We start from the raw sequence: 9750 nt of genomic DNA, 5'->3' as shown, positions 1-9750 counted from the left end.
AAAAGACTCTTCTACAGATGGACTAGCCCTTACTTGATATTTGAAATGTAATACTTTGATATGTTGAGTAATTGATTATGTCAAGCTGTAACTATTTCCTACTTGTAATGATTATGCTTTAATTGCTCTTAGTTAGTTAATGAAATTACTCTTATGATGATGTCATATGGTGTGTCTTAGAAATATTTTTATTATGTCCTCACAATGATGAGATATTCATGCCAGAATATGATGTTTTTTATATTTAGAATTTACTATTATACTTTCCCAATACTTGCATGTGTATGGTGTGTGTGTTTGTTTTACATTTATGTTTGACATGTCTGAAATGGTTGAGGGAGGGAGTAGTAGTCACATGCTAATTGGAATCTACATGAACATCATTACATGTTTAGCTTTTATATATATATATATATATATATATATATATATATATATATGCATCTATACATGCTCGTATTCTTTACAGATTTGTAGGTAGCAGGCATTGACTTCCTTGAATTGCCAAGATGAGCATGCCCTATCACAATAACTCAATGGTAAGAATAGGGAGATGATGTTCAGGTCCAATCCCAACCATAGCCTATTTACTTATCTTAAGAAGGAAGAAATGTATGCAAATTTCCTCCCTTTTTAAACCCATGAGTTTATCTTTGCCTGTGTTGTTTAATTTTGAATTTTGGTCAATTTTGGTAATGTTGCTTTTATGTGGATTTGGCTATGTGATTTATTTGGTAAATGATTTAATTATAATATTTGGGTTAATCATATAACATTGAGAGTTATTAAATATTATTTGATTAAAAAGAAAATATGAGAATATTTAATTATTTAAAAACTAATTAAATATGTGCTTTGATTTAAAAGACTTAATTTGGAAGTCTAATTTGGAAAATTGGTTAAAGAGAAATTAAAATATGATGATATTTAATTAATTAAATTTGTACTTCAGTTTAAAAGATTTAACTTAAAACTCTAATTTAAGTTGGATCAATTTTTTCAAATTATTAAAAGATTAAAGATTTGATATTGCTTTATTATAATTATTTAATTAATAATAATTAAATTAAAGTTGCATTTAATAATAAACATAATTATTATTATTTTGATTGGTAAATGGCCAAAGCCTTTTATTATATATATGAAAATAAAAAAATACTAAAATGTTTCTCTGTTCAAATGGGCATTGGTAGGAAAGAACGGAGAAGAAAACCTCTAGTCTTGCTTGAGACTTTTATCCTATATAGTTACATTTTAAAAGGGGTATACCCTAGTTTATTTTCACGACAATTAATTCATATACATGAATTTTGATTATCATTGCAAATGTTTTGAATGTGTTCATAAGTGTATTCATGTGTTCATTGATGCTTTTTTTCTTGAAGTTACCTCTGAGGTGTTTTCTTCTATCTTCTTTAACATGCTATAATAATGCTGAAACTAATATGAAATGTTTTTGATAAGAAAAAAAGGTTTTACAGGGATCCTAAAATCCAACAGTTATTACATATCAAAGGGTTGAAAATAAGCATCAAAAGCCCAGCCACAAAACTACAACCAACCAAAAGGCTAGGACAACAGATAGGCAAAAAGCCAAAAAACAAAAACCAATAGAAACCCAACAGTCCAAAAGATAGGTAATGAAAAACCTTTGTTACTCCTCGATCTTTCCTTCAAGCTCCTACATCATTTCGGCCACTTCATAGGCTCTCTGAATCTCCTCAGCCATATGCTCCTACTTCTTCTGACCGATCTGATCCAAGTTGTTGAAGGTAATGTTTGTAGTCATGTTCTCTTCCATCCTATCTCTGGTCCTATCCTTTTCCTCATTTTCCTCCAAAAAACCCCTAGCTTTCAACTTTCCAGCAAGAGAAGAGATGTTATCATTTAGAGAATTCATAATAGAGATCATCTAGTTGGCCATATTATGATTGTAATTCTCCAAATTATGTATACTTTTTTCGACCAACCTGAGACCATCCTCTTGATCTGTCAAATTTCCATGCTCTAACTTTTTCCTTTTATTCTCCAGCTATCTCATTCTTTCTCTAACCTCCTCTAGTTTGTGGTATAGCCATTTAATTGACATAAAATTGTCAATCATAATATTTCTAGCATTATTAAGTGGATTCATGCCAACTTCCCTTGAATTATCAGTAATAGCCACCAGCACTGGATCAATGAGTTCGTCCATCTAGAGCTTTCCCTTTTTTCTTTCGAGGATTTGGGGGTTCATGGCTTCTCTCACAATTCCCATTTTTGAAGTTCTAAAATTAAAATTTTTCTAGGCCATGCACCTATGTTTTATAACCACATCTCCACTCTCATCCTCTTTTTTCCCTTTATCATGTTCCTGAGGGGGAATAGGGGAAAGATGAATGGCAGTGATCTCTAACCCATAATCCATTTTCCCCTCTAAGGGCACATCCTCCTCCTTAGTCCTCCTTTATTTTTAGCTACCGACTCCTCCCTCTTAACATCCTCCTCCTCCTTATTCTCTTCATTAGTATCCATATCATCCCCTTCCTCATTATACTCTTCATCTCCCTAACTAGTAATTTTAAGCCCAAGACCCCTGGGGCTTTTCCTATAGAAGACTTTCATTAATGTAGGTGATTTCTTCTCATTTTCCTTAGCCTTCTTTCTAGATGAAAGAAAATCATCCCCATCCTCTAAACTTATACTCTAAACATCCTCTATGTTAGACAAGAAGTTAGAGCTCTTTGTCTCCTTAGAAGTGGTCACTTCCTGGGTGAGGGTTTTATTCCTGGATTGAGCCTTGAAATGCTCATAAATCAAGAGCAATAAACCCTCATGTAGGGCCAGATTAGAAGTAGGCTTTTTCTTGTGCCTAGAAATATTCTTATGCATGGAAGTATATAAGTAGAAAGGGAAAGAAACCTTAACTCCATAACGAAAATGATTGAGTAGAACAAAATGATGTGTTCTAACCTTATCAAATCTTGTATCCAAAGATATATACTCAATAATAGCCCTCAATACATACCTCCAAAGCTTCTTTATTGAGTCCATCTCATAGTAGGTTTTTTATTTGACTAGTTCCTTTTTCTCCCCCATATTCTTAGCAAAATCCTTCACCATGTTCACAGACACCTTCTTATCTCTATAAAACTTCAATCCCTCATTAGGAATTTTAGTTACACAAGCAATGATATTCACAATGACTTGATACAAAACCCCATCAACTTTGACCCTTCCATCCTTCCACAAATTTACCATAAGGTTGGTTATTACTGGGTCATATCCATGGAGCTTTGCAATGTAGTTGGTAATTCCACCCTTTTCTAATTTCTCCCACACTTTAGTTCTTTGCTTCCATTTTTTTGCTTTGCCTACTAGTTCTCTCCTTCTTCTTTCCCCCACCATCTCTATATCTTTAATGCTTACTATTCTCATAAACTCCATCCTCTGATTCTTGTTCTCAACCCTCTATATACTCTGACGGGAGCTGCTTTATTTTTCACCGATTTGTCTTTCAATACCACTAAAATGGTAAAGAAAATAATTGACCCATAAAATCTGTCAATTTGACACTGAAAACATCATCCACTTGTTTCATCTGTATTTACCATAATTAATTTTACTTACACCCATACTCCCATTTATATCCATAATTATCTTTGGATTTCATTCGTACCTCCCTGGATTTTTTCTAGCTCAATTAGGCTTTTAGCACCTACCAAAATATTCCCACCAGTATTCCAAATCATCACCATATCTTTCTTTACTGCTTCGTTGGTAAACCAATCAGCTACCAAGTTTGCCTCCCTATATTCATGATTGATATGGAAACTATGAAATTTGCCAAGTGTTATACAGATTTCTTCAATGATGTTTGCAATAGCCCATGCTGGTTTGAGGGCCCCATTAATACATCCGATGATGTTATTTGAATCCCCCTCCAGCCACAATTTTTTAACTCCTACATCCAAAGCTGATTTCACCATGTGGAGAGTAGCACTGGTTTCGACATAATGGTTTATCTAATAGCCCAATGGGTAAGAAAGTGCTCCAATCCCCCCACCATAGCAGTTTCTAATGATACCTCCACATCTCAAAGGACTAGGATTCCCTTTTCAAAATTTTTTTTATGCCATCCCTCAGGTGGGAGCTTCCATTTCACCTCTTGTCTTTTACTTTTCCTGTCCTTTTCCTTTTCCTTATTCTTACAACCATCTTCAATGTTTCCCCCCTTTCTAATTTGGTAATTTTCCCTTATATTACTATTAATTTTATCCATTAGAACACAAGTAGGCTCCTTCATGTCTCTAAATATTCGATTGTTTCTTTCCTTCCAAACTCCCCAATAGAAGTGAGGCAAAGACTAGGTACTTACAGCCTACAAGTTTGTGCCTTTATACATACTATTCCATTAACAAAAGAAATCCAACACATTACCTAGCTTGCACCAATTGACCCCAAAATTATTTGTGATAAGGTCCCAAACTTTCATGGAATATGGACAATGGATAAACATATGATTAATCGACTCCACTTGATGGTTACAAAAAATACATCTGTTAGGGATATAGTGGCCTCTCTTAATCAAGTGTTCCAGAGTAAGAATTTTATCTTGTAAAACCAGCTAGAAAAACATATTAATCTTAGGAGTAAGACTAGGCAACCAGGCCTTTGTCCAAGGAGGTTTCTCATTCAAACTCTAAAGAGAATTATATCCCAAAGCAATCCAGTAGCAACCATTAGGATTATCTTCCCATATTAGTTCATCCCTCTTATTATTTGAAATCATTGAGTTCAGCGTTATCATCGTCGACTTGAGATCATTCAAGATGAAAGACAGGTCTCTCCATCCCTGGTCAATTCTATAGTCTCTAACTTCCAATCCAATTTGCCTGATACAAATATTTGCCTAATTTTCATAAATAGGATTGTTAATTAGAGGACCCTGAACCAACCAATTATCATGCTAGAAGGGGATGTCTTCACCATTACCCACTTTCCACTTAGTCTTAGCATTAGCTAGGTCTCTAGCCTTAAGGATACCATTCCAAATGATTGAGCCATTCAAAATGTCAAAAGCATTGAACAATAAATTTAGAGAAGGCCTTCTAATATACTTCTCTACTAAAATATCTCTCCATTCTCCCGTGCTATTGAAAATGCACCAAATCTGTTTAGCTAGAATAGCCTTATTGAGATGTTTTAATTTCCTAATACCAAGACCTCCATAACTCTTAGGAAGGAAAACATTATCCCAAGCCACTAGGGGATATCTTTTATATTCCTTAAGACTAGACCATATAAAATCTCTTTGGATCTTTTCCATTTTATCAGCAAATTTGGTCGGTATCTCGAAGAGGCTTAAGGCATATATTGGGAGATTATGACTTGAGTGGACTTGACCAAAAGACATTTGCCTTCCTGGCTTAGAGTGGACCCTTTCCATCCAACCAACTTCTTGCTGAACCTATTGAGAATCCCATTCCAAAAAGAATCAGGAGGCTTAGTTCCCATTGAGAGACCAAGATAGCTTGTAGGTAACTTACCAATCCCACACCCAAGAACCCTAGCAATCTTCCTTGTCTATCAACAGGATTATTTATGAAGAAAACTAAACTCTTCTCCCAATTAATTAGCTGGCCTAATCCTCTGATATACACATCCAGAAGATCCTTCATCACTTTAGCCTCCTTAACTGATGCTTCCCCTCCCATAATAGTGTCATCCACAAACTGTTGATGAGTGAAAGAGACATTCCCAAAAGAAGGCTTGATCCCTCTTAGTCTTCCTTCCTATCTTTTCTTCTCAATCAAACTTCTAATACACTTAGCCATAATAATAAATAGAATAAGAGAGAGAGGGCTCCCCTACCTTAAACCTCTCGAAGGTTTGAAGAAGTCAGAGGGAGCCCCATTGACCATAATGGCAAGCGATGAAGTAGAAATAAGTTGAGAAATAAGCTTACGAACCTCTTGATCAAAGCCAAATTCCTGGAGAATAGAACCAAGGAAACTCCAATCCACTTGGTCATAGGCTTTTGAAAGATCTAACTTTAGTAGAAAACCTTCTCTTTTTCCTACTTCAAGTGAATGAATAACTTCATGAAATATAATGATAGAATCCAAAATCAATCTTTCAAGGACAAAACCTGTCTACTGTTGAGAAATGATCAAAGGAAGAATATTTAGGATTTTGGTAGTTAACACCTTCGAAATGATCTTGTAGAAATAATTACAAAGACTTATAGGCCTAAATTGACCCATACAATTAGCCCTTGGAACTTTGGGAATGAGAACTAGGAAAGTAGAATTAAGCTCTTTAAGAAGACTCCTGGCCCCAAAAAATTCCTGAACAACCTTTACCACATCATCCTTAACCACCTCCCAGTAAACCTAAAAAAAGAACATTGGAAAACCATCCAACCCAGGGGCTTTATCAATTGGTAAAGAGAACAAAGCTTGCTTCAATTCCTAAGCTTTTGGAATTGCCCTCAACATTTTATTGTGATGAGGTTGGATAACCTGAGGGAGACAAGAAACAATTTCATTCTAATCCACCACATATAGCATGGGGTCCTAGGAAAGAAAAGAAAAAAAAAGAAAAAACTTCAACAAAAATATCATTCTCTCTAGTTAAAATAGCTTGGCCCTTTCTAATACCAAATATCCTATTATTAGCTTTATGCTTAAGAGTGGAAAGGTGAAAAAACCTAGTGTTCTGATCTCTCTCTTGAAGTCAATTTAGTCTTGATCTTTGTTTCTAGAACTTCTCTTCTTTACTTATAATATTGTGAAAATCAATAAGAATTGACATCTCTATATTCCTATTCTAATCATTATACCCATCCTATTGAATAATATCCTAGATTGAACTGAGCTTTTTGACATCTCCTCTTTATCTTGAAAGATATGGCCAAAATTCATCTTGTTCTAGACTTTAATCATCCATTTTACATTACTCAGCTTCTTTGCAAATCTAAACATAATAGTTTCTTCCACTTCCATACTCCACCAATTGGATATCCTATTATATAAATATCTATTAGAAATCCACATATTTTTAAACTGAAAAGGATACTTCCTCCTGGGCTCTAGAGAAACAATTGAAAGGGATATGGGGGAATGGTTTGACCCAACTCTAGGGAGAAGGGAAAGCTTACAAGAGAAAGAATTCAACCAATCTAGAGAGATGAGAGCTCTATCTAGTCTAACCTAAATACACTCACTCCCAATTCTTTTATTAGACTAAGTGTAGACCCCACCCGAGAGATCAACATTGAAAAGAGCCAAGCTATTTATGAAATTAGAAAGATCCAACTTGCTTTCCAAATCTAGGGCCAAACCACCTAATTTTTAGTCATCAGAGAGGGGAGTATTGAAATCTCCCATAACGATACCTTTGTGAAGCTTGATGTTCTATATCATAGCACAAAGCTTTGTCCAATGATTCTTCCTTTCCCTTTTAGCATTAGAGGCATAAACATTTAATAGAAACCAAGAATCATTGGTATTCATGTGGAACACTTTACATAAAAGAGTATTACCTTTATTATATAGTGGAGTAACTTTAAAATGTTTATTATTAAAGAGAGTAAGCAAACCTCCCAACGCCCCCTCAGAATCCCTGGCCTCACTAACCATATTATTGCTAAAGGAAATCTTACCCAGAAGCTCCTTCTTCATTTTTGTCTCTTGAATCAACATAATATCAGGTCTTTGATCTCTAATCATATTCCTAAGAACTTCCTACTTATGGACCCCATTTAGTTCCCTAATATTCCAAGATATTATCTTCATTTCTAATTACTAGAGCACTCCAAAATGGTTCGTTGGCTCCCATCTACCAAATTCCTTCTAGCCTCCTCTTGCAAGACTTGATTTGAATTCTTCATGCCTGGTGTCTTTGGCTTAATTCCCAAATTTGATTTTCCATGACTCCTAGTCATTGCTGGTGACATTGGGAAGGGGTCTCTAGTATTCTTCTTTTTATCCTTTAAATGACTTCCCTTTTTTCCTCTAGCTATTCATCAATTCTTGCTATTTTACTAGGAGATGAAAATTTAATCATTTTCCCAAATCTCTATTCCAAATTACAAGAAACAAATTAATCCTTTAGAGGTGATGAAGAATACTCCATGATTCCCTGCTTCTTTTGAGTAATCTTCCCAATCTCCATTTCCTCTTGATTTTCCCACACAACCTCCACTTCCTTGTTCAAAAATTGCTCCTCTTTCCTCACCAATTGAGTAGATAATTTATTGGATTCCTATGGGGGTATTTCACTCTGAATCCTTTCCTCATGAGTAGGTGATTTTAAAATCTCCTTATTCAGACCTACATCTCCCCCTGACATCCCACTGTTCTCCATCTCTAAATTTGTTGTATTATCCATCTCAGTGACCTGGGGGCTAGGCAACTTCTTTGGGATATCCACCTCTTTGGCCTCAGAGATAGAGCCAGGTATCTTTGTTGGGATTGCCACCTCTATGACCTAAGAACTAGGCAAAAGTGGAGCCATTACTTCATCTTCCTTTTCTACCTTTGATCCATTCCAGTCTAGATTATTCCCTCCTTTAATAGGGTCTTCCACAATCACCACTTGATTCTTCAGTCCACCCTTAATTTTCTTTCTTTTCTAGATCTTCTTCATGTTTCTAGTTTTGGAAACTAAGTTTTTCCTTATCTTTTTAGCTTTTACTTTAGGACACTGATTCACCTTATGACCTAATTTCAAACAATAAAAGCAAGCAAAGGGAACACTTTCATTGTCCAACTTCTAGATTTGCATTCCAAGCTTAGAATGAAAGCACACAACCTTTGACATATCTTCCCCTTCTCAAACTCCAATACAAATTCGAGCATATGTAAGTCTTCTTATAGAATTAGTTATCAGATCTACTAAAAATAGTTCACCAAAGGAGTTTTCCACTCCCACAAACACATCCTCATTCCAAAACTCTAGAGGTAACTCTGGAAGTCTAACCCAAATTGGAGCTTGCACGAAAAATGAATCATTCAAGTCTAGTTTCGAGGACCACTTCTAGAGAACTAGGGTTGATCGACCTATAACCCAAGGTCCTTTACATAAAATGCTTGATAGGTCCTCACTTCATGAAAAATCAAAAGACATGAAGCCTTTCACCATGGCCGTTATAGTGACTTGTCCCTCGAGGGTCTATTTTTTCTATGTGAACAATCTAACAATATCTATATTCAACCTTTTCTCAATAAACTTACCCACCAGGGTAGAAGCCATTGCAAAAATGCTATGATCTACCAACTTATCTAGTATTGTAATTGTACAAGAACCCTTGTCCAAACCAAAGAGTATTTTAACTGGTGGAAAAGAAGACTTACCGGTTGGTTCAACTCCAAAAAGAGAAGACCATTTTGTCGAAAGTACCCTAGATCGATCTGCCTTTGAGGATGGAAAATACTTGTCTGAACCTTTACCCTTGTCACATGGGTCCCCATCTCCATTCTCTATTGCATCTTCGATCTCTAAAGTCCCCTGACACTCTACTTCTCCTCCTTATGATCCATGCTTCCAATCTTGCTAGCCTAGAGGATTCCTGCTTAGGACATGTTTTGAATTTTGAAAAGCCACACTTCCCCATCCTCTTCCTTGTCTGCTCCCACTCACCATTGAAACTCAATCAAGAAATATGTTTCTTCAATTAAAATTAATATGAAATGTTAGTAACATCAAGAAAATCAATATTTTCATTGTTTTATACCATCATTTTCTAATCTTGTATGATTCAATTCT

This window comes from Cupressus sempervirens, chromosome 5 (assembly GCF_028749045.1).
Source record: "Cupressus sempervirens isolate cs-2001-9-10 chromosome 5, ASM2874904v1, whole genome shotgun sequence".
Taxonomy (NCBI): domain Eukaryota; kingdom Viridiplantae; phylum Streptophyta; class Pinopsida; order Cupressales; family Cupressaceae; genus Cupressus; species Cupressus sempervirens.
The sequence above is the reverse complement of the archived record's forward strand: the minus strand, read 5'-3'. Positions refer to the sequence as shown.